Genomic DNA, 22,752 nt, shown 5'->3' on the forward strand with positions numbered 1-22,752 from the left:
ACTGTGTTAGAACAGTTAGTATTTAATATATACAGATGGGGAAGAGAATTTATACAATCTATTCCTTACGCCTCTGTCTATATCTTTCTCAAAGCATGCACGCACGCACGCACACACCCGCTCCCCCCACACACACATTCACTCACTCAGACGTTCCATTGGAAGCCATTCTAGGTTGTCAGTTCGATGTGCCATTAAAATCCTTCCTCGGTGCTCTTCCTGTCCTCTCATTTGATGGCCTGCCAGATGATGATAGCCAGGACGGTGACCACCAGAGATACCACCATGCCCAGGATACACATCCTCTTACGGGACTTCCTCTACAGGTGGAGGGAGCACAAAAAGGCAGTGATTGGTGATTTGAAATACTAATTTGTTCTTAACGACTCGCCTGGTTAAATGAAGGACCCTGATCATCGACAGAGCATTCGGACTTATCTACAAATCAAACACGGCCCATGTTGTGATGGTGTTGTGTTGATACCTGGTAGTAGGGCTGACACAATAATCATATAATTGTGTAACCGACAATTATGGACAATAACCATGAACAAAAAAAAATTATTGTCATAATCGTCTTAATACATTCATTTTAGGAGGGGGGATTCCATTTTATTTTCAAGTAGAAATAGTTTACCCAATAGCAGTTTTTCATTATTAAATGAAGAGGGTCAAGTTATTTTACGAGCATAACGGCACGTTTGGAAGGAAAAGCATAATTTCCAAAAGTTTTAAGCAGTCAAAACCATTCGTTTTTTAGACAGGGGTGTCTCCAAAGCTGTGTTGTATTCATTAGGTATGCCGTAGCTAATTTTCAAAGATGCATTATAAGCTCAAAACATTTTTCAACAAAAATGACAATTATGACAATAATGGTGGTCATTCCATAATCGTCACAGCGCTACCTGGTAGTAGGCGGCTCTTTGGAGCTGTCCGGTTCCTCTGTCTACATGGACCTCTGCACTCTCCACGTTAGCCTCAATGCTGTCTGTCAAACAGAGAGGAGAGGAGACACACTGAAGGGCAGGGTCACAGGAGCCAGGACTGATACAGTATCAGATGGAATTCTAAACCATCACAGACAGTAACCTTCTGAACCAGCATGTTATCAAACCAGAGAGGGGGAAAATCAATTTCATGTCTACTAACCGATCATCTCTCCCTGGTCGTGGATCATCACCGCCAGGTCCTTAAAGATCTGGTTTACATCCATGATATCAGACTGGAGGGAGAGGAGAAAGGAAGAAAATCACCACAAGGGGTAGTTAGGCTGAAGTCCAAATCAAACCCTAGCCCCTAGCCCCCTAGTCCAGTCCTGTCAGATCTACAGGAGTGTGGCTATATCGGGAATAGGGGGCTGTCGGGCTGCTAGGGACAGTGGAGGCTGGTGGGAGGAGTCTATGAGGACGGGCTCTGTGAATGGCTGGAATGGAATAAATGGAACGGTATCAAACATGTGGTTTTTATATATTTGAAATGTTTGATACCGTTCCATTTTGTCCATTCCTGACATTACACAGAGGTCCTTCCTAGAGCTCCTCCCACCAGCATCCACTGACTAGAGAGGAAGGGCTAAGGATTGATTTGGAGTTCAACAGTATGCTAAATGACTCAAATGTAAATGTAATGTGGCTCTGTGATTCCTGTATGGAATGTGAGTGGAGCTGGTAGCTGGTAGCTGGTAGCTGGTAGATGGTAGCTGGGTGAATACCTCTAGCTGCCTGATGTTGGTCTCTCTCTCCTTGATGACCTCCAGGTCCTCCTCTGTGACCTCTGGCTCCTCCAGCTGCTGGGTCTGACTTTGACTCCAGTTCATCATCTCTGCACACACACACCAAACACACACAAGCGCACGGACACACACACACACAAACACACACCTTTGTTACAACTTAATTAATGTGTGGTCCTCTGTAGCTCAGCTGGTAGAGCACGGCGCTTGTAACGCCAAGGTAGTGGGTTCGATCCCCGGGACCACCCATACACAAAAAATGTATGCACGCATGACTGTAAGTCGCTTTGGATAAAAGCGTCTGCTAAATGGCATATTATATTATTATATATTATTATTATTATTATATATTATTATTATTATTATTATTATTATTATTATGTTATTTTTATTATTATTATATTATTATTATTATATTATTATTATTATTACATATTTTTTTCAATTATTCGAACAGAATATTTGATAGGACTCTACCTCCACTGTGTACCTACTTTTCAAATGTCACAAGTTGTTCATCAACGTTCCCCTCATCTCCCTGCTGAAATAAAAACAAACCCATAATTGAAACGCTCTCATTCACATTGCATTACACTAATCAGTCATCCTACTGTAATATGACAATGAAACTGTGTTTTATTTTGGCTATCTAATAATACTATTGGTGAGTGACTATGACAGACGGCTAAATCTAGGCCAATGAGAACGCAGAGTGTTTACTGTGAGGCGGGACCCGGCCCGGGCCCTGGCCACTGATTCCCTCTCCTTCTCGGCCGCCCGTCGCTGGACCGCCTGGAAGTTGTTGAGCGCTGCAGAGAAGTCATTCATCAGTCGGTCCTTCTGGATCTTCTGCTGTCTCTGGAAGGATCAATCACACAATACAGTAAAGTAGATTAGAGTAGAGTAGAGTAGAGTAGAGTAGAGTAGAGTAGAGTAGAGTAGAGTAGAGTAGAGTAGAGTAGAATAGATTCAGTAGAATATACTGTATGGTGAGATGTCCTCAGCAGAGTTATATATGATTTACACATTTGGTTTGTTAGATAAGATGATATACTGTATCAGGAAACAGAACACGAGATTATCGACATACAGTTCGTTGGTTTGAAAATGTTAGGACATTGATGTAGCCTGGTCCCAGATATGCTTACACAAACAGATCTGGGACCAGTCCATAGATGTGGAACTTTTCCATAGAACTATAGAAATATACAGTATCTATGCATAGAACTCCCACTCACCTGTTCTGAGGGAGGGAGAGGCAGGGAGCCCAGCTCTTTCAGGTGTCTGTTGGTCTCTTTGGCCAGCTGGTTGGTGTAGTGCTGTACCTGTTGGCTGTGAGTAGCAAACACACACACACACATGCAGTAACGATATAGGCCTCCTGTAGCTCAGTTGGTAGAGCATGGCGCTTGCAACGCCAGGGTTGTGGGTTCGATTCCCCACGGGGGGCCAGTATGAAAAATGTATGCAACTGTTAGTCGCTCTGGATAAGAGCGTCTGCTAAATGACTAAAATATTTCATTAGTGATGCTCTTGTTGTCCCAATTAGTGGTGGAAAAGGCTAAGTGTTGAAGCAGTCAGTTAGTGTCAGTAGTTACTTAGTTACTGAGCAGTAGTGTCAGTAGTACTCACAGTCTGTCCTGCAGCTCTGGGGTCTCTTGTCTCGTCCCCATCTGGTACAGCATGTTTTTGATCTGCCCAGCTGTATAGCAAAACAAATACTGTGAGGTGAGCTGAACTAAGAGAAGGGGGAACTGAGAAAGCAGGATAGAACAACACTTCTCTCTCTTTATCCCTCTTTCTCTCTCTCTCTCTAAATAGAGCACTATACATTATACTATAGGCCTACTCAGGCTGTTCTTGTCTCAGAAGTTCCTATTTTTGACTTCAGACATCTCTGCCTAATATTAGTTCATTCAAGAGAGGAGATCAGAAATAGATGGAAGACACAAATAGACCCAAAACATCAAGCCTCCAAGACTTATTTGTGATACTCAATTGTCCAAAGTGTGGGAGTATGGTGTTAGGGTAGGTTATAGAATAGAATATGCCTACTTTAATATACCATATAGGGAAATGTGCATTGCAACAAGGTGTCACTGCAGCAGTAGAACACTGGGTTCTGTCACTGTCTTGTTCTTCACCACTCACTGTTCTGTGTGATTTTCTGGATGTTGACACTGCATGTCTGGGTGAGGTTGCTGAAGTCTCGTGGCTGCGAGTGGTAGCTGTCTGTTCTCCCGCATGACATCCTTGCTCTGGCGTCTGTCACACTCCGTAGTGGGGACTGAAATGTTGGACACACTGCCATACAGTCACATATAGCAGCCTTCATATATTCAAACAAGCACCATTATCAGATTGCATATAATATCATCACTTGAAGCTACATAAAACTAAGTAAGGATTGAAAGACATAAATAGTTGTGGTTTATCCTCCATCCGACCACATGGGCGGGCTATAATATATCTACTACTTACAGTGCACATTGACGCATTGGCTAGGCCACATTTCGTCATGAGCGCAGGTTGTTTACAATAGGAGAGCAGGTTCGGCAGGCACCGGAGCCGAATGTAGGCTGGCCATCCATTTGCACAGAAATGATATTTAGCGGGTCAACCATGACCAAGATATGAGGTCACATAGTTTATAATTTTAACTGATTATTAATTAGACAATTCTGTGAGCTGCTTATTTCATGATTGTAGGCTATAGTATAGCCCAATTGAACACGAATGACAACTTAAGAATAGCCTCGGTCAAATACTATTATACAACCATAGTATCTGAAATCTCGGCTACAAGCTATAAAGTGACAGCGACAAGCCTGCATAACATGAACCATTTTTATGTAGCGCCTCAGTCAGTCTGACATGCTCATATAGGCTATTGGGTTCAATGGGTTGTATAGCCTATAGGCCACTAGGCTAATTAAAATCGAAAGCAATTAAACGTAATTTTTAAAAAACAGCTACACTTTGCATCGGGTTAGAAACAATTGTAACCAATTCCATATTATGTGTTGAACGAGTAGATACAATGTAGCCTATCCAGTTGAATCACTGACAGTTATAGGCACTGGCAGTCGCATCGTAGCCTACTTTCTGGGTGGTTTTACCAGTGTAGACAATCAAGATAAATCAGTTTTCTACTTACATCTGTAAAATGATTGATTAAATATTATGATAAAATCCTTACTTTTCAATAGGATTGCAGTATAATGCGTCGTTTCCAGTTTCTGTCCCGTATCGAAGACCGAGCACATAATGCGACGTCACACGTTTGCGGTTGGTCGCAGTAATTCAGCGTGCGCATGTGATCGTGTCAAACTCGCTACTCTGCTCATATTCTGAGGCAGCAGACAAAAACTCATACGCAGAAACAAAATATTAGATCTACACTACATAAGTAAAATAGCCACTTCGGGTCAAGTGTATCCCTATCTAAAAGTAACCCATTTTATGAATTCTGATTTGTTTATGTTAGGTTATAGGCTACTTTCTCTGTTGATAATGAGAGAATCATATCTCTGATAAGGAGGGTTGGATATGATTGGAGTGCAGCTCAGTCTGCAGGTTCATTATTATCAAGCCACTATGAACAACATCCGTCACTCAGTCCTAAAATCTAGGTCAACATAACTAACGATAGAATAACTAAGCCTTTTGGTTTAATAGAGGCCAGCAGTAGTTGGCTGTCCTGTGCCTGTCCCATGACTTTCACACTGCTTCTTATAATGGATAGCAAAGGCTGCTGCACTGAGCTCCACTCACATGACCAGCCGGTGTCAGGCTCATTAGTAGGGCAGGAACAGATTGAGTGGGTAGTATGTTGCAACGTGGTCTCAGAGCATTTAGTATTATTCTGTACGTAAATCGAGACACTCCATTTAGTACAGTAGTCAGCAACCTTTTCTGAGTCAAGATCACTTTCTGAGTCAAAATGCATGCCGAGATCAACCGCAGATTTTTTTAAATCATGAATTAAATAATGTAAGCCTATGTAACATTAACTGTTCTGTAGCAAAGAGGTTTGTGCAGTAGGCTATATACATTATCACTGTGTATTGGATATGCTCGAATTGCCCTGCCAATGTTGTTCTTCTCAGACCATAAAAAAACAAGTATATGATCACACTGGTAATGGATAATTTGTTGTAATACTTGTGAAGCACCGCTAAGTGAGCATACTATGTATTTTTACTGGACTGATGGCCTACATCTGATGGTCAGTCTGAGGGGTGGGGAGGGAGCAGCGGTGAGGCCTCTCACCCGACTCATCGGCCCTCCACCCTCCTTCCCTCTGCTGAGAAAAGGGGACACAGTCTTCCAGCTGATGGCAAAACTCAAGTCGCACTGCATTATTTCTGCCTCATGCACCAATTCATGTTGTTACTCCTACGTCCAGAGAAAGTAAAATATTCCTTGATATTAAAAAGACACAAGCCGCTAATAATAATAACGGAAACACTTTGCTATACTCATTCATTGCAGCTGCAGTACTGGTTGTAGTGTGTGGAAGTAGGGAGAACACACATTTAAAGGCTTATAAAGGTTTTGAACAAAGTGCTGACAGTGCTGAATAACAACTTAAACATGAACTCACTCATAAAAACAGCAGCTCTTTGCTGTATTCGTTGAGTCTCTCTCTAGTCATGGTTTTAAACATGTTTTAATCTGTATTAACTTTGCTGTGTGTTCAACGCTTCTTTTTCTAGTCTATGGCGTGAGGAAACTGTGCAGACACGATAATCTGAGCCATCTGATTGGCCAGCTGTAGACCTATAGATGCACTTGATTTGCTCTCTGGGCCTGCCGGGTGGGCGGAGTTCTACCTGCAGACACATTAAATGGTTAAAAAATGGGAACACTTTGCCTTCCCGGCGCTAGGGCTGCTGAATCAAGTTCACCTACCGCCAACAGCACGAAACGAATACAAAAAATAGGAATGCAAGGCTTTATCGTTGGCTTTTTTTACAGAAATGTTTGTGATCAACTAGGAATGCCTTGGAGATCGACCGGTTGGTGACCACTGATTTAGTATGATGGTATGTATTAATTTGTTGATGTCCATCATCCATTTCGTATGTTACCAATTGAAATTCAATCAAAATGTTACAAAATTGCAAAACTTACAATATGTTGCGAATTTGCCAAATGTATGATATGTTACAAATTCCAATTTGTTGTGGCTAACGTTAGTTAGGTGGCTAACGCTGTTAGCTAGCCCTAGGGGTTATGAGTTAAGGTTAGGAGAAGTGTTAGCTAACATGCTAAGTAGTTGCAAAGTTGCAATTAGCTCAAATGCTAAAGTTGTCCATGATGAGATTTGAACATGCAACCTTCAGGTTGCTAGACATTACATTATCCACCCACCCATACCGACCAACTACCCTATTTTTGTTTTGCCTTAAGTAACCTTCAATGTAAGCATACCAAACATAACATAAAAATACTAATTTGAGTGTCTCGGATTTACATTTACTATGTTACATCTAGTCTATGAGACCAGTCTGCAACAATAGACTCTCTCTCCCTGGGGCTGGGTGTGTGGAATGATTGAGGTAGCCTGGATGCAAGCTGAATGGCTCCATTTTACTATTGTTTCACTTCAGGATTCTGTATGGGATTCCAGCCTATAATTGCGTAGCATTCTAGGAACGAATTGAAACTAGTAAAAAGCTGGATTTTCATTTGCATGGAGCAAAAACATATATTTGTGCTTCTCTACTCTGTTATTACAGGAGCAGGTTATTTGTTGTCTTTTCAAATAGAGTAACAGTTTATTTTAGTGCCCTAAAGTGTGTTTCCGAATTAGGTTGTTCGACATTGTCAAGAACATAGCTACACTCCTGAAGACTCCTGAAGACACAAAAAGTACAATAAATTCACAACCAAATATATTATACAATTAATTAAATGTATCAAAATTAGCTTTTAATACATGTTGGTCTCTGAGCATCAATGTCACATGAATTTATTTTCAAAAGCAAGACATGAACACTGGTGATGTGAGCTTGTAGATACTGATATTCTTTGCTGCAGTCAGCATGTGGTCTTGGAGCTATTAACACTGAACCAGCTGATCTGATACTGTATTTCTACTACAGTAATATGAGGTGACCTGTAGACTAACCTTAAAGAATACCATCATATCCTGCTAAACAGGACATCCCATTTGACATTGATGAAACAGTTACACTTTATAATAACTCTCATGAATAAGCATTCATAACCTATTTAAGTATTTCATTATATGAAAAAATCATTTATAATTTATGAAGCATTTATAATGTATTATTCATGTAAATTATTATAAAGTGTTACTGATGAATTGAGAATGAACAACACACCTCCACATTTTCTTCTGTTGACGAATATTTACACAAAGCAGAATCAACAACCCTGCCTGTCCCACAGCTTTCAGATTATAACATGGAGGAGAAAGGTTTGAAACACCTACTACACAGTCTTCCACTCCACAATAAGAAGCAAGTGACCCTAGATAGATAATCAATAGGTTGAATAGGGATTATATTTCAATCTTATTCTATTTTCCAGTGTGGACAATAAATATGAAAAAGGAAGCTATGTGAGGGAGGGAAAGACAGAGGCCAATACTAGCAACGCAGTCCTTGAAGATATGATTACAAAGACATCAAGCACCGAAACAAGCCTGTTCGTTGGGCAATTGGAACCAAACCAGTGCCCAATAACCCAAAAAAGAAATGAGTGGGGGGTGAGTGATAAAAATAATAATTCAATTCAAACATGAGGGGGCATCCTTTCAGTCACTGGAGCTGGGTTCACACGAATCACATGAATCATACACTGTGGTCTGTTCGCAGCTTAGCCCATTGCAAGAGTACGAGACACTTGAAGACCAGCTACTCTTGGCAGGCAGGACGAGATGCCTTTACCCTTTGAACCTTCACACTGGGCTGTTCCAAACAATCCACATCGAGAGGTTGAGAGTCCGACTGTTGCTATCTGTCGACCAGGGAGTCTGCTAGCTCTACTGTGCCTTGGATGGGTGCAGCGGCAGTAATAGGACCAGGAGGCTCCAGGGCAGGCCAGTGGCAGTCTATGAGGGCATCATACAGCTCCTCACTCTCCTCCATGTACTGCCTGTTGGCTGCCACCACATCCAGTGCCACCATGGGGTCTGCAGGATGCACACAAGGCACACAGTAAGATACACAGTCAGGCACACAGACAAAGGGGGCACAGCACGAGAGCCATAAAGATCAGACAGACTGGACAGTTTGTAGGCTATACTCCAGGCCTGGGTTCAATACATTATGTCAAATAGTGTCAAATATTTCAGCTGCTTTTTTGTATCATGAAGCTAGAGAAATGAAAGAAAACGGAGCACTCACACTCCAGTCCATCATCTTCAGTCTCCCCATAACCCTAAAACAAAGAGACAGGTCTTTACTCACAACAGCCATACCATAATATGCCATACCTCTAATATCACATATTCAGTGGTCATTAGAATGGGTACAACTGATGTATAATTAAAGAGCAATACAGTGTAGTGTGCGGGACACACACACACACACCTGGTTGCTATAGTCATAGTGGTTGTGAGTTGTAACCTCCGTAGCTGCCTGTGTTCTGGTCATAGCCCCAGTTGGAGTAGTGGTCAGGGTACTGTTGGTAGTACTGGTTGTTGTTGTACGAGTACGCCTGATTGAACCTGTCTGAGTAACCACCCCTGTTTTTGACAGGGAAAGAAAACCTTTATGAATAAACATAATATTTATAAAAAATCTATATGCTATTAATAATGAATAATGAAAAGTGTGGATTATTTGGGATATTTCCTACATCCATGATTGGAGAGAACAACTTGAACATACCAAACGAATGGAGTAAAAGTGTCTTCCTTCATCTACACACAACTACCTTCACTACTGTATGAAGGGAGGCTCTGTTAGTCCCTGGACAGAGTAAGTTCAGTGGCATGCAGTAAGTACCTGTTCTCTCCTTGTCTTCCGTATGTGGCACGGTTTAGTTTGAACCTCTTCGGCTGTAGAGAAGAGAGAGTGTTTTGTTCAGAATGGATTATTCCAGACATGATTTATCTCTAATAAAGTTAATGGGTATATCAAGAGTTCACCATATGCCCTATACATGTCCAATCCTCTCAGAGTGCCTGAGATAGGGGTAGGGGCTATGGGTCGATTCGAGATTGGAAAAAAATTTGGAATCATTGAGGGGATGTGTGTGTGTGGTGGCACTGTACCGGTGTGGCTCCAGGGAGAGGCTTCCGTTAACTTTCCTGAGACACCGCTCAGCAGTGGCCTCGGTCCGCTCAGCTCAACAAAGCAATAGCCTGCCGCACCCCTACACAAGGTGGAGAAGGTCCAAAACACATACATGTACGTGTCGTTGTGGTTGTGCAATTTCTTCTGTTGGTGAATAGTGATAGTAATATACAGTAAGCACTAGACATCCCCAAAGACAAAAACTGTCTGTATCACTCATAACCCTTCTCATTGCAGTAGCATAATGTTCTCCTGTCTTACCAGTTCATTTTGTTCCGGATGATTCTCACCCCCCACCACAAGCTCTCCCATGGTGGCAAATGCACGAGAGATGAACTTCATCCATATAAGGCTCTAACTACAGGGGATGAGGAGAAAACACTAACTTGAACAGAAAACCTCTACTCTAGCTTGCTACTGTAATTACCTACACTCTGTAACTTAGGTGTAGCTACCTAGCTATATTCAACTGGACATATTCTCAAACTTTCAGAGACACTGACTTGGTGTGGTCTTTCAGACAAGGAAATGACAGGCTTCACTAGACTAGAGGCTCTTTGGGGCTTGTCAGTGAGCAAGAACTAGCTAACGTTTGCCAAATAATGAAAATGACTGAGGTGCATCTATTAGCTAACGAGCTAGTTGGTAGCACTGAGAGTGGTAACACTAGCTATCCTAAAGTGGGAGTAACACAAGAGCTAGGATATGCTAATGATAGTTTTCTATGCATGCAAAGTTGTTAAAGTAACATATCAGGACTTACATTACCCATCCATAAGCAACTCATTGTGTTTACAATTTTAGTTCACCGACGTAAACACAGCTTCATAACATACGCTGCGGTTTTTGCAAATCTGTCTCGCAGACTGCCATGGTGGTCGGGGTGTGCCTTTACTGTTGCATTGTGGGATAGTAAAGTCCTCCAAATTGCGTCACATTTCCTAAAGTATTGGTGCTTTGGTGCGTTCAAGACAACTGGGAACTAGGAAAACAACATCAAATGATGGAGGCCCGAGTTCCCGAATTGGAAGAAGTTTCAAAAGATTTTTCACAGTCGGTGCTCGTTTTTTCCGAGTTCCCAGTTGTCTTGAACGCATTGAAGTCGGAAGTCTGCGATTTCCGAGTTCCGAGATCCAGTTGTTTTGAACTCGGCATATCAGCTTCGATCGAGTCATTGGAAAGGTCGTGCCGGATAGAGATGTAGCTTGTACCGCATGACAAAAACGTGGGTCACTAAAACGTCTTAAAATATGATGTGGTTACTTCAAGTATGTGCCTTTTGGATTCTGGGATTATAGTTTTAACAGGAGCACGATAGTGCGCGTTCTGTTGAATAAGATCTGAATAATCAAGTAGTGACGTTAACTTAATTCCAGCTAAATTCACAGAATAGTTAGGTAAAACATGAGTCCTGCTACTTCAAATCAAGAGACAGCTGTAACAGGACCTGGAAGTGGCACACCTTTCTCCATAACTGGACGTATCCAGCAAGTCTACAGCCATGTGAAAAAGAGAATTTGGTTGCAGGACTCGGTGGAGGAGTCGTCAACACTGGTGCTGCACCCTCTTGACCAGTCAAAATCAGGTTTGCAGGTAAAGTTATGTATGTCAATGTGTGGCTCTAAAACTCTTACAGTAGCTACAAGGTGTTTATTTGTCCAGCCTAAGGGACTGGCAGCAGCTGGCTAATTTCTGCCTTTGACAGGTGTAAGATTGGGAACCTGCAAATTATAAGCAATCGGCACATGGTAATAACATAGGAGTAGCAGCTACCTGGCTGGAACTTGAATGGACAGTTGATGTTCTGTTGACTCTGACAGGGTATGTTTTCCCTGCCGTTATTTTCCTGCAGTGAGCGATGGACTGGACCTGAGACCTAAATATAATGGCGTTATCCATTGTTTGGAAGAAAGTGTGGCAGCAGGAGGGGGTCCGAGGACTCTACTCAAGGAGTCACCCCAAACATCTGGGGGTGCTGGGGCATCATGGGGCCTCTACTTCTTCTTGTAAGTATAACCAGAAGAAGTAAAACCGTTCTACTTTCTCTGGGATAATATCTTTACAATATGACGCTGGATGACATGACAGCATGTATGCATTGCCAGACATTTATTGAATTTCAATAGTATATCCCAGGGGTTAAAGAAAGTATTGTCTTATCATCAGGTGAATGGTAAAGGGAAGTAGGAGTAATCGACATTTGAAAATGAATAGATTTGGTAGACGGTTTCATTTATATTTTTACCTACCCACAGTTCATTGGAAGAGGGAGTGTAAACTCTTAACATTATTAGCTAGAAAGGTACAGTATCTCGGCTGCGTAGAGAGAATTTTGCTGTTGTAAAGCACATTTTCTGCAACTCTACAGATTTATCTATTGAGCTGACAGAAAATGTTACTGTTTTGAAGTAATTTCCAGCAATTCTATACAGTTTGGCATGGAGCTGAGAGACAATTCTGCAGTTTTAAAGCTAATTTTCAGCAATTCTATGCATTTGGCCATGGCTAATGCTGTGTTCCCTCTGCTCAGACATTATAACAAAATCAATGGGCATGGGCCCTGAATGCCCATTTTTATATATATAGTTCAATATCTTTTCTGCATGCTTTCTATCTGGTTTTGGTTGTTTAAGTTGACACTGAAACAGTTTTTCTGTCCTGAAATTTACCATGGCCCGCCTAAGAATTTTCTATACAGAAAACCCTGTAATTAGCTCCAATGACTGTAATTTCAAATCAAATCAAATGTTATTTGTCACATGTGCGAATACAACAGGTGTAGACCTTACAGTGAAATGCTTACTTACAAGCCCTTAACCAACAATGCAGTTTTAAGAAAGAATAAAACAAAAAATCACACAAAAATACAATATACAATTATACAAAATAAAAGTAACAAATAATGAAAGAGCAGCAGTAAATGACAATAGCGAGGATTATATACGGGGGGTACCAGTACCGAGTCAATGTCGGGGGCACCGGTTAGTCAAGGTAATTGGGGTTGGAGGCCAAGCAGTTGCCATACCAGGCAGTGATGCAACCAGTCAGGATGCTCTCTCGATGGTGCAGCTGTAGAACCTTTCGAGGATCTGAGGACACATGCCAAATCTTTTCAGTCTCCTTAGGGGAATAGGTTTTGTCGTGCCCTCTTCACGACTGTCTTGGTGTGCTTGGACCATGTTAGTTTGTTGGTGATGTGGACACCGAAGGAACTTGAAGCTCTCAACCTGCTCCACTACAGCCCCGACTCGATGAGAATGGGGGGCGTGCTCGGTCCTCTTCTTTTTCCTGTAGTCTACAATCATCTCCTCCACACGGGCCCCCGTGTAGCTCAGTTGGTAGAGCATGGCACTTGCAACGCCAGGGTTGTGGGTTCGATTCCCACGAGGGGCCAGTATGAAGTAAATGTATGCACTACTAACTGTAAGTAGCCTGGATAAGAGCGTCTGCTAAATGACTAAAATGTAAAATGTAAAAATATTAAAGGGGTAGTTTGAGATTTGCGCAATGAAGCCATTTATCTACTTCCCAGAGTCGGATGAGCAGGAACAGCTAGCATGCTAACTGTTCCTGTAGACTTCAAGTCATTGCACTAACGCTAGTTGGCATGGGCTTGTAGAGAACTACCTCTAACTTCCTTCATTCTGGACGCAGAGACATAAACATTGTATCCACGATGGTATTCTGTTGCTGCTAGCGATATTCATAAAATAATTATTTTTCACGTTAAAAAACCCTCCCAAAAATTGCCCCAAAAAATTGGCGGACCCACTGCAGCCCAGTTTGGAAACCCCTCGTCTATCCAATCAACTATGAACTCATCACTTAACATGACTGTTGATAATATTTCTACATTGTACTCAGCACTTTTAAATAGCAATGGTAGCGTCGGGATTTGTCTGAGGTATCCAATGAATTTTTCTGTTCTGTCTGTATTAACTTCCCCACAGTTACAATGCCATCAAGGCGTACACTAAGGAAGGCCGTCAGTCTGAACTGAGTGCCACAGAACACCTGCTGTCAGCTGCCCTAAGCAGGTTAGTACTGCCTCTGTCTAGGACCCAGGGCACACACACACTGGTGGTGTGTGGTCAATACCACAAGAAGGTCAACACTGTTTGATCAAACAGTTAACATTACACATCTAAAAAACATATCATAGTCTGCTATACTAGTCCAGACTTTGATTAGTTGGAATCAGGCGTGTGACTGACTAGTTGGAACAAAATATTTGACTCCTCTGACTAAGGCAAAAGTACATATGTATACAGTTATTGGTCAATTTGTTGAACTTTTATAATTTTTCTGGCTGTATACGGTCATGTGATTTGATTGACCCTAGCCTAATCATGTTAAACTAATGCTCCTGCAATCACTGACAGACAATGGAAAAGGAAAGAAAGACACTGGCTGCCCTGTGTCATGTGATTTAATAAAACTTAATGAGATAGGGGTCTTCACCAGCTCCATGCTTCACAGGCTCCATGTAGTGTAGCGTAGGGAGCTTGTAGTTTGGTTTAATTCATGTTGTACACTTATGCAGCTGTGTGTGTGTGTCAGAAACTCACCTCTGTTTCCTCCGTCTCCAGGTGTATTGACCTCACCCTAACCATACCCTATCTGGGTGACTAAGACTCGCTTGGTGCTGCAGTATAACACTGATCCCACCAGGAAACAGTATAAAGGGATGATAGATGCACTGGTGAAGATCTACCGGCATGAGGGGATACCTGGACTGTACAGGGTGAGGTCAGTATAACCCAGGGTTTGTCATCTGTATGTACGATGGCTGTATCCTGAATAGAGCTTATTAGGACTTTCTTGTCTGCTTACAAGTCAGGTGCAGGTCCAGTGAATGTGCAGGACATGTGAATGGTGTCATATGTAAACATGTTTTCTCCTTAGATCCCTCACAGCCTAAAAATTAGGCAATGTACCGTAAAATCTTCAATTAAACGCTGAGTCTCAAATAGCCACCTGTCCTTTTTTAATAGCTGGGCAAATAAACGGCTGTTTCAAATAAACGCTGGGTCTCGTAAATGAGGTTACCATGGATACAGCTCTTATATTCCCACAGTCAACATTTTTTATTTAATTATTTCATTGTTGCTAGCCATGGAGCCACCAAAAAGAAAACACGAGAGCAAATGGAGCTCTTTATGGTGCTGATGCGCGAAATCGGGGTGTATGATAGGCAGGCTAGTCTTTGCAGGTCTGATCTACAATGGATTTGTTATTATAATGGTTATGCTGGTCATACTGGTTACAATGAACAGTGTGGTCGTCTTTTTCAACCTTTTTTATTGAGCAAAAGCTGTGTGCAATAAGGAAATAGTCGGCTCAAATAGAAACCTGTCTTCAAAAAAGCACCGATTATGTTCAGTGATTGAAGGCAAATAAACACCCAGGCTATTAAAGATGACACTATGCAGAAATCGCTCCACCATTTTCTTGTTCCTCAAATTCTAATAGATTAGTCTAATTTCATTTTACAAGGAAGTATAGTGTAGAGAATCATTGTACCATCTAAACAGCTGTGAAATAGCTTTTCCATACCCCAAATATTGTATTTTCAACTGTTTAAAGCTGGTACTAAAATTACTCAAATGTAAATGTAAATGTGTACAAGAACCAAAAGTAAAAGACTCAACAATGAAACTTAAGAACGAGAAGCCTAGAAATAGCCACGTAGAAACAGATCTACCACTTCTTAGACTTGCTTTCAATAGAGTGACATACCATACCTCATATTTCTATGTGAATTTGGTCGGTTGCCCAAAAAAGTTACATATTGCAGCTTTAATTGAAGTTTTACAGAATGTACTGTAGTTGCACAAGATTTGAATGCATGTTTTATAGACTACCACTAGGGGGCGTACCCATTTTACATTTTAGCAATTTAGCACACTCTTGTCCAGAGGGGATATACACTGCTCAAAAAAATAAAGGGGAACACTAAAATAACACATCCTAGGATCTGAATGAATGAAATAATCTTATTAAATACTTTCTTTACATAGTTGAATGTGCTGACAACAAAAATCACACACAAATTATCAATGGAAATCTAATTTATCAACCCATGGAGGTCTGGATTTGGAGTCACCCTCAAAATTAAAGTGGAAAACCACACTACAGGCTCGATCCAACTTTGATGTAATGTCCTTAAAACAAGTCAAAATGAGGCTGTATGTGTGTGTGGCCTCCACGTGCCTGTAGGACCTCCCTACAACGCCTGGGCATGCTCCGATGAGGTGGCGGATGGTCTCCTGGGGGATCTCCTCCCAGACCTGGACTAAAGCATCCGCCAACTCCTGGACAGTCTGTGGTGCAACTTGGCGTTGGTGGATGGAGCGAGACATGAGCTGTCCCAGAGTGTGCTCAATTGGATTCAGGTCTGGGGAACGAGGCGGGCCAGTCCATAGCATCAATGCTCTTCCTCTTGCAGGAACTGCTGACACACTCCAGCCACATGAGGTCTAGCATTGTCTTGCATTAGGAGGAACCCAGGCCAACCGCACCAGCATATGGTCTCACAAGGGGGTCTGAGGATCTCATCTCGGTACCGAATGGCAGTCAGGCTACCTCTGGCGAGCACATGGAGGGCTGTGCGGCCCCCCAAAGAAATGCCACCCACACCATGACTGACCCACCGTCAAACCGGTCATGCTGGAGGATGTTGCAGGCAGCAGAACGTTCTCACGGCGTCTCCAGACTCTGTCACGTCTGTCACATGTGCTCAGTGTGAACCTGCTTTCATCTGTGAAGAGCACAGGGCGCCAGTGGCGAAACTTGGTGTTCTCTGGCAAGAATGCCAAACGTCCTGCACGGTGTTGGGCTGAGCATAACCCCCCACCTGTGGACGTCGGGCCCTCATACCACCCTCATGGAGTCTGTTTCTGACCGTTTGAGCAGACACGCTATGCACATTTGTGGCCTGATGGATCATTTGAGGGCTCTGGCAGTGCTCTCCTTGCACAAAGGCGGAGGTAGCAGTCCTGCTGCTGGGTTGTTGTCCCTTCCTACGCTCTCCACGTCTCCTGATGTACTGCCTGTCTCCTGGTAGCGCTCCATAGCCCTGGACACTACGCTGACAGACACAGCAAACCTTCTTGCCACAGCTCGCTGATGTGCCATCCTGGATGAGCTGCACTACCTCGAGCCACTTGTGTGGGTTGTAGACTCCGTCTCATGCTACCACTAGAGTGAAAGCACGCCAGCATTCAAAAGTGACCAAAACATCAGCCAGGAAGCATAAGAACTGGAGAAGTGGTCTGTGGTCACCACCTGCAGAACCACTTCTTTATTGGGGGTGTCTTGCAATTGCCTTAATTTCCACCTGTTGTCTATTCCATTTGCACAACAGCATGCGAAAATGTATTGTCAATCAGTGTTGCTTCTTAAGTGGACAGTTTGATTTCACAGAAGTGTGATTGACTTGGAGTTACATTGTGTTGTTTAAGTGTTCCCTTTATTTTTTTGAGCAGTGTACATTTAGTGCATTCATCCTAAGATAGCTAGGTGAGACAACCACATTCACAGTCTGTGGTGGAAAAAAGTACCCAATTGTCGACACTTCAGTAAAAGTAAAGATACCATACCACTCAAGTAAAAGTCACCCAGTAAAATACTACTTGAGTAAAAGTCTTAACATTTACATTTTAGTCATTGTAGCAGACGCTCTTATCCAGAGCGACTTACAGTTAGTGAATATTTTTTTATTTTTTATACCGGCCCCCCCCGGGGAATCAAACCCATAACCCTGGCGTTGCAAACGCCATGCTCTATCAACTGAGCTACATCCCTGCCGGCCATTCCATCCCTAACCCTGGACACGTGGGCCTTCCCAGCGCTAATTGTGCGCGCCCATGAGTCTCCCGGGTCGCGACAGAGCCTGGATTCGAACCAGGATCTCTAGTGGCACTGGATCTCACTGCGCCACTCAGGAGTATCTGGTTTCAAAATATACTTAAGTATCAAAAGTAAATGTAATTGCTAAAATATACTTAAGTATCAAAGTAAAAAAAAAAAAGTATAAATCATTTCAAATTTCCTTATATTAAGCAAACCAGACAGACACCATTTTCTTTCTTTTTTAAACATTATTTGCTTTAGGGAATGTATTAAAAGTGAAAGTTGTCAAAATATAAATAGTAAAGTACAGATACCCCAAAAACGACTTAAGTAGTGCACTTTTAAAGTATTTTTACTTAACTACTTTTACACAGCTGTTTACAGTCATAGTAATCAGTAAATATTTCTGGTTAGTCAGCAAAGTCAGTGTTAGTAGAGGTAGGTAGATGTGCACAGGGCAGGGCTTTTCAATGTCAGTCCTGGAGGGATAAACACTTCCTGGTTGTCGTCCTCTCCTTCTAATAAGGGACTGAATAGATCTGGAAGCCACCGGTTGAGTGCAATTAAATACCAGGTAGAAACAAAAACAGAAGTGTTTCGGACCTCCAGGACCATTTGTTTTGTGTTGTGTAATTGAACAGCCTGGGTGAGTCAATATGATAAATTGACTTTCAAGATATTAGTGTCTTTTATATCAGCTGTGGCAAGTATTTTTCAAAATTATAAATACCATGATCACATCAATGCTGGATTTGGAAGATAAAGCACTTTTAACTGTTGCAAAACAAACAAGTTATTTGTCAGGTACAGATAATGACCCCAGTGTTTAATCCTCCAGGGGTATGTTCCTGGTTTATTTGGTACGTCACACGGGCATTGCAGTTCATGGGCTATGAGGAGCTGAAGAGAGACCACAACAACAAGAAAATGCCTTGAAGCGCTGGGAGAGGCAGACTGCAGAGTGAGTGAAACATTAAGACTTCCATAACCACGCCTAAGTAAATGTGTTCATAGTTTTAATGACTCAGCACCATATGGGTAATAAACCTTTAAATTATCAAAAGAAAACCCACTTCTGAAGTGTTGCAGGATTTCTGGAAGAATTGCCGTAATGCTTGTGAAGTAAGTGTTCTACAGGCATCACTCCTCAAGAAAAAACTCTCTCTCGCTTCTCTAGGTCTGACCAGAATCCATTGGAATATATCACAATGGCAGTCGTATCCAAAGCTGTGCTACTACAGACCGCTTAACCAGGTTGGGCTCGCCTGCAGACCAGCATGTAACAAGTACAATGGGAGTCCTGGATGTGGTCAGGAGGACATGGAGGTAGGCATTTATAAGACCACACCTGTTGGTTTACAGTTATATTAACAATAAAAACAGCTAGTTTTTGGATTCTTAACTAGCAAAACTTGCTATAATTTACTGTTAAGTGAAGAACCATGTTCACTGGAGTTTGGAAATGCTATAATGTGTTTCTTGAAGCAACTAAGATCTACAGCTTCCAAACTCTAACCTCTACAGAGAGCCATGCAGAAAGCTTACTAACGCCCTTATTCCAATGCTGACATTTCGGTCTGTTTTTCCACATAGTGACTACTGTGTTTATTCTGGTCCCTCTCTCCAGGAATGAGGAGCTGTAGGGTTCTATAAAGGCATGGTGCCTAACCTGATCCAGTGTCACCCCAGCCTGCTGGGATATCACCGTGGTCATGAGAGCGTATCGCTCTCCTGATGGGCCAGGTAGGAGGAGGAAGAGACAATGGCGGACAACGGTAAAAGAGAAGGGACACTCAGACAAGTATGTGGCGAAAGCTAGTAAGACAAAATAATAATATATGCCATTTAGCAGACGCTCTATCACAAAGCGACTTACAGTCATAATATTTTTGTGTTGGGTAGTCCGGGATCAACCCACCGGCCTTAAGGTTAGCAAGCGCCGTGCTCTACCAGCTGAGCTAAGAGGACCACCATGAGAACTGAAGGTTCTCCGAACTGTCACAGCAGGTAACTGGACCTCAAACTGGACAACTGGAGCAGGAAATATCACCTAGATGCACCTCTGGCAGCAGAGTCAAAATAACCACATAAAGCAACTCCAAAAGCATGTGGTGGAATTAGATCTGTATCACTATGAAAAACCAGGACTCTCATCTATAGTATGCATTCGATGGTTTGGCATTCTCAGGCGAGATGATGTTGACAATGCTGGTAATTAAAGACTAGGTCTCTCTGTCTCTGCCTGGATGCATCAAGAAGAACAGACCTCACTGGGAGGGTACTGTACAGGATGTGGGGTGAAACATCAACAGAAAATAACCATTCTTTTCAAGGCTGCTGGACTGTGGTGATACCATGTGTGTGTGTGTAACATAAGTCCGATTTTAAACGTGCTCTACATTAAAAGAGTATACCTGCTATTTTCAGGTATAATGTACACCTCCAATTTGTTTTTATTTAACTCCAATCATCATCTGTAGGGCATGTAAACCTCATGTGAATGATGTCATACAGAAATGATCGCTAGAAGACTGATTGCACTGTTCAACTTTGAAATAATGTTAATTTAGAAGTCTTAATCTGAAATATCGGTTGAATTGACATTAGTCCATTTATTTTACAGGGTAAAGTTTTTTATATGGTTCCTTTGTATTTGTTAGCTTTTGTTTCAGATAACATTTAAGCTTTCGTTCTGGTGTTTACTTGTCATTTCAAAACGATATGAACACATGCATTTTTTATGAATTCACCTTGGTCAAAGCAAAACCAATGTTCAAAGAAATGTTCTTCTCGATAGGAAAACATTTGTTAAAAATTTTTTTAGCTTTAGATTAAAATGTAACAGCTGTGCTGTGTTACTTGTCATTGAAAATATATCAACACATGCATTTCTTATGAATTCACCTGTCAGTGGAACGAATTTATTTTCCAAATAATGTTATCTTCTCTGATAGGAAAACATTTGGTAAGCTTTAGCCTCGGATTAAATTTAACAGCTGTGCTGTGTTCACTTGTCAAATATATCATCAGCATGAATTTCTTGGTGAATTCACCAATTAAAAAAATATATATATATTATCTGATAGAAACTTATATTATAGTGTAATGAGTAACACAATGCTTGATTCACAAAGATTACTGCACTTTTTGACAGTAATTCATTTAAAAAGTACAAGACTTCCAGCAGATTACAAAAGCTCAGATAAAATCTTGCTTTATTAAACAGAAATGGGACTATTGAGGCCGATCTAATTTCAGGTGTTCAATATGCCTAGACCCTACCTTCTGTGGTACAAAACATTCAAGTGAACATCAGTGAGTACTGTATTTAGCCACAACTGAAGTTTGTCTGATGTGGCAGAGGACATTGTCATAGACTAGGAACCCATCCAGAAACAAAAACGATATGTAGTCAAAGTTTTCAGAAAGGATTGTTGGTTCTTTCTATTTTGCCGGTCCACATCACTTAATAAAGACTGGCCTCTTGACGGGCAGCTCCTCTATAGAAGACCCTGGATACGGAGTTCCACCCTGTAGATGGTCTCCTCGGGGGTAGTCAGCACAGGTCCCCACCCAGATAGCCACGTCCACCAGGCCTGCCGAATCCCCTCACACAACCCTTCAACTGGGACAAGACAAGAAGAGAAGTTACTCTAACGACTGTTTAACACAGTGTTGTTTCGACAGTCATTAATGGCTAGTTAAATACAGTGAGGGAAAAAGTATTTGATCCCCTGCTGATTTTGTATGTTTGCCCACTGACAAAGACATGATCAGTCTATAATTTTAATGGTAGGTTTATTTGAAAAGTGACAGAATAACAACAAAAAAAATCCAGAGATGTTTATAAATTGATTTGAATTTTAATGTCAATAACTACAGACTCCAGTACCCTTCTTTCTTTTCTCCCAAAACTCTTGAAGCCATCTTTAGCCAACTCTCTTGCTATCTCTCTCAGAAGTACCTTCTTAGATCCAAAACCAGTCAGAAGCTTTCAAGACTGGTTATTCAACGAGACGCTCTTTCTCTCTGTGTCACGGAGGCTCTCCGCACTGTAAAGCCTAACTCTCTCTCCTCTGCTCTCGTCCTTTCCTAGACCTATCTGCTGCCTTTGATACTGTGAACCATCAGATCCTCCTCTCCCACCCTCCCAGGTTGGGCATCTCCGGCGTGGCTCACTCTTGGATTGTGTCCTACCTGATAGAGTCGCTCCTACCAGGTGGCGTGGGCGAGAATCTGTCTCCGTATCACGTGCTCTCACCACTGGTGTCCCCAGGGCTCGGAGTTCTAGGCCCCTCTCCTATTCTTGCTATACACCAAGTCACTTGGCTCTGTCATATCCTCACATGGCCTCCTATCATTGCTACGCAGACGACACACAAATAATCTTCTCCTTTCCCCCTGTTAACCAGGGGGAGAATCGCATCTCTGCATGTCTGGCAGACATATCAGTGTGGATGACGGATCCCACCACCTCAAGCTGAACCTTGGCAAGACAGAGCTGCTCTTCCTCCCGGGGAAGGACTGCCCGTTCCATGATCTGCGCCATCACGGTTCGACAACTCACAGTTCCTCCTCCCAGAGTGCAAAGTGCCTTGGCTGACCCTGGACAACACCCTCCTGTCGTTCTCCTTCAACATCAAGGCGTGTGACCCAATCCTGTAGGTTCATGTCTCTAAACATTTTGCAGAGAATCGACCCTGCCTTACACAGGAAGCGGCATTGCAGGTCCTAATCCAGGCACTTGTCATCTCCCCGTCTGGATTACTGGCACTCGCTGTTGGCTGGGCTCCTGCCTGTGCTTGAAACCCCTACAACTCATCCAGAACAAGCCCGTCTGGTGTTCAGCCTTCCCCATGTTCTCTCCGTCACCCGGCTCCTCCACTTTGCACT

General features: G+C 42.3%; 3 pseudogenes; 1 reads left to right on the forward strand and 2 right to left on the reverse strand.

Annotated features, from left to right (window-relative positions):
* Positions 1–207: 207 nt before the first annotated feature.
* LOC123484226 lies at positions 208–3,987 on the reverse strand (annotated as a pseudogene).
* A 4,731-nt stretch (positions 3,988–8,718) lies between these two features.
* LOC123484229 lies at positions 8,719–10,882 on the reverse strand (annotated as a pseudogene).
* A 527-nt stretch (positions 10,883–11,409) lies between these two features.
* On the forward strand, positions 11,410–14,042 carry LOC123484230 (annotated as a pseudogene).
* The last annotated feature ends 8,710 nt before the right edge of the window (positions 14,043–22,752 follow it).

The sequence above is a fragment of the Coregonus clupeaformis genome, unplaced genomic scaffold, assembly GCF_020615455.1.
Source record: "Coregonus clupeaformis isolate EN_2021a unplaced genomic scaffold, ASM2061545v1 scaf0239, whole genome shotgun sequence".
In the NCBI taxonomy this organism is placed as follows: Eukaryota; Metazoa; Chordata; class Actinopteri; order Salmoniformes; family Salmonidae; genus Coregonus; species Coregonus clupeaformis.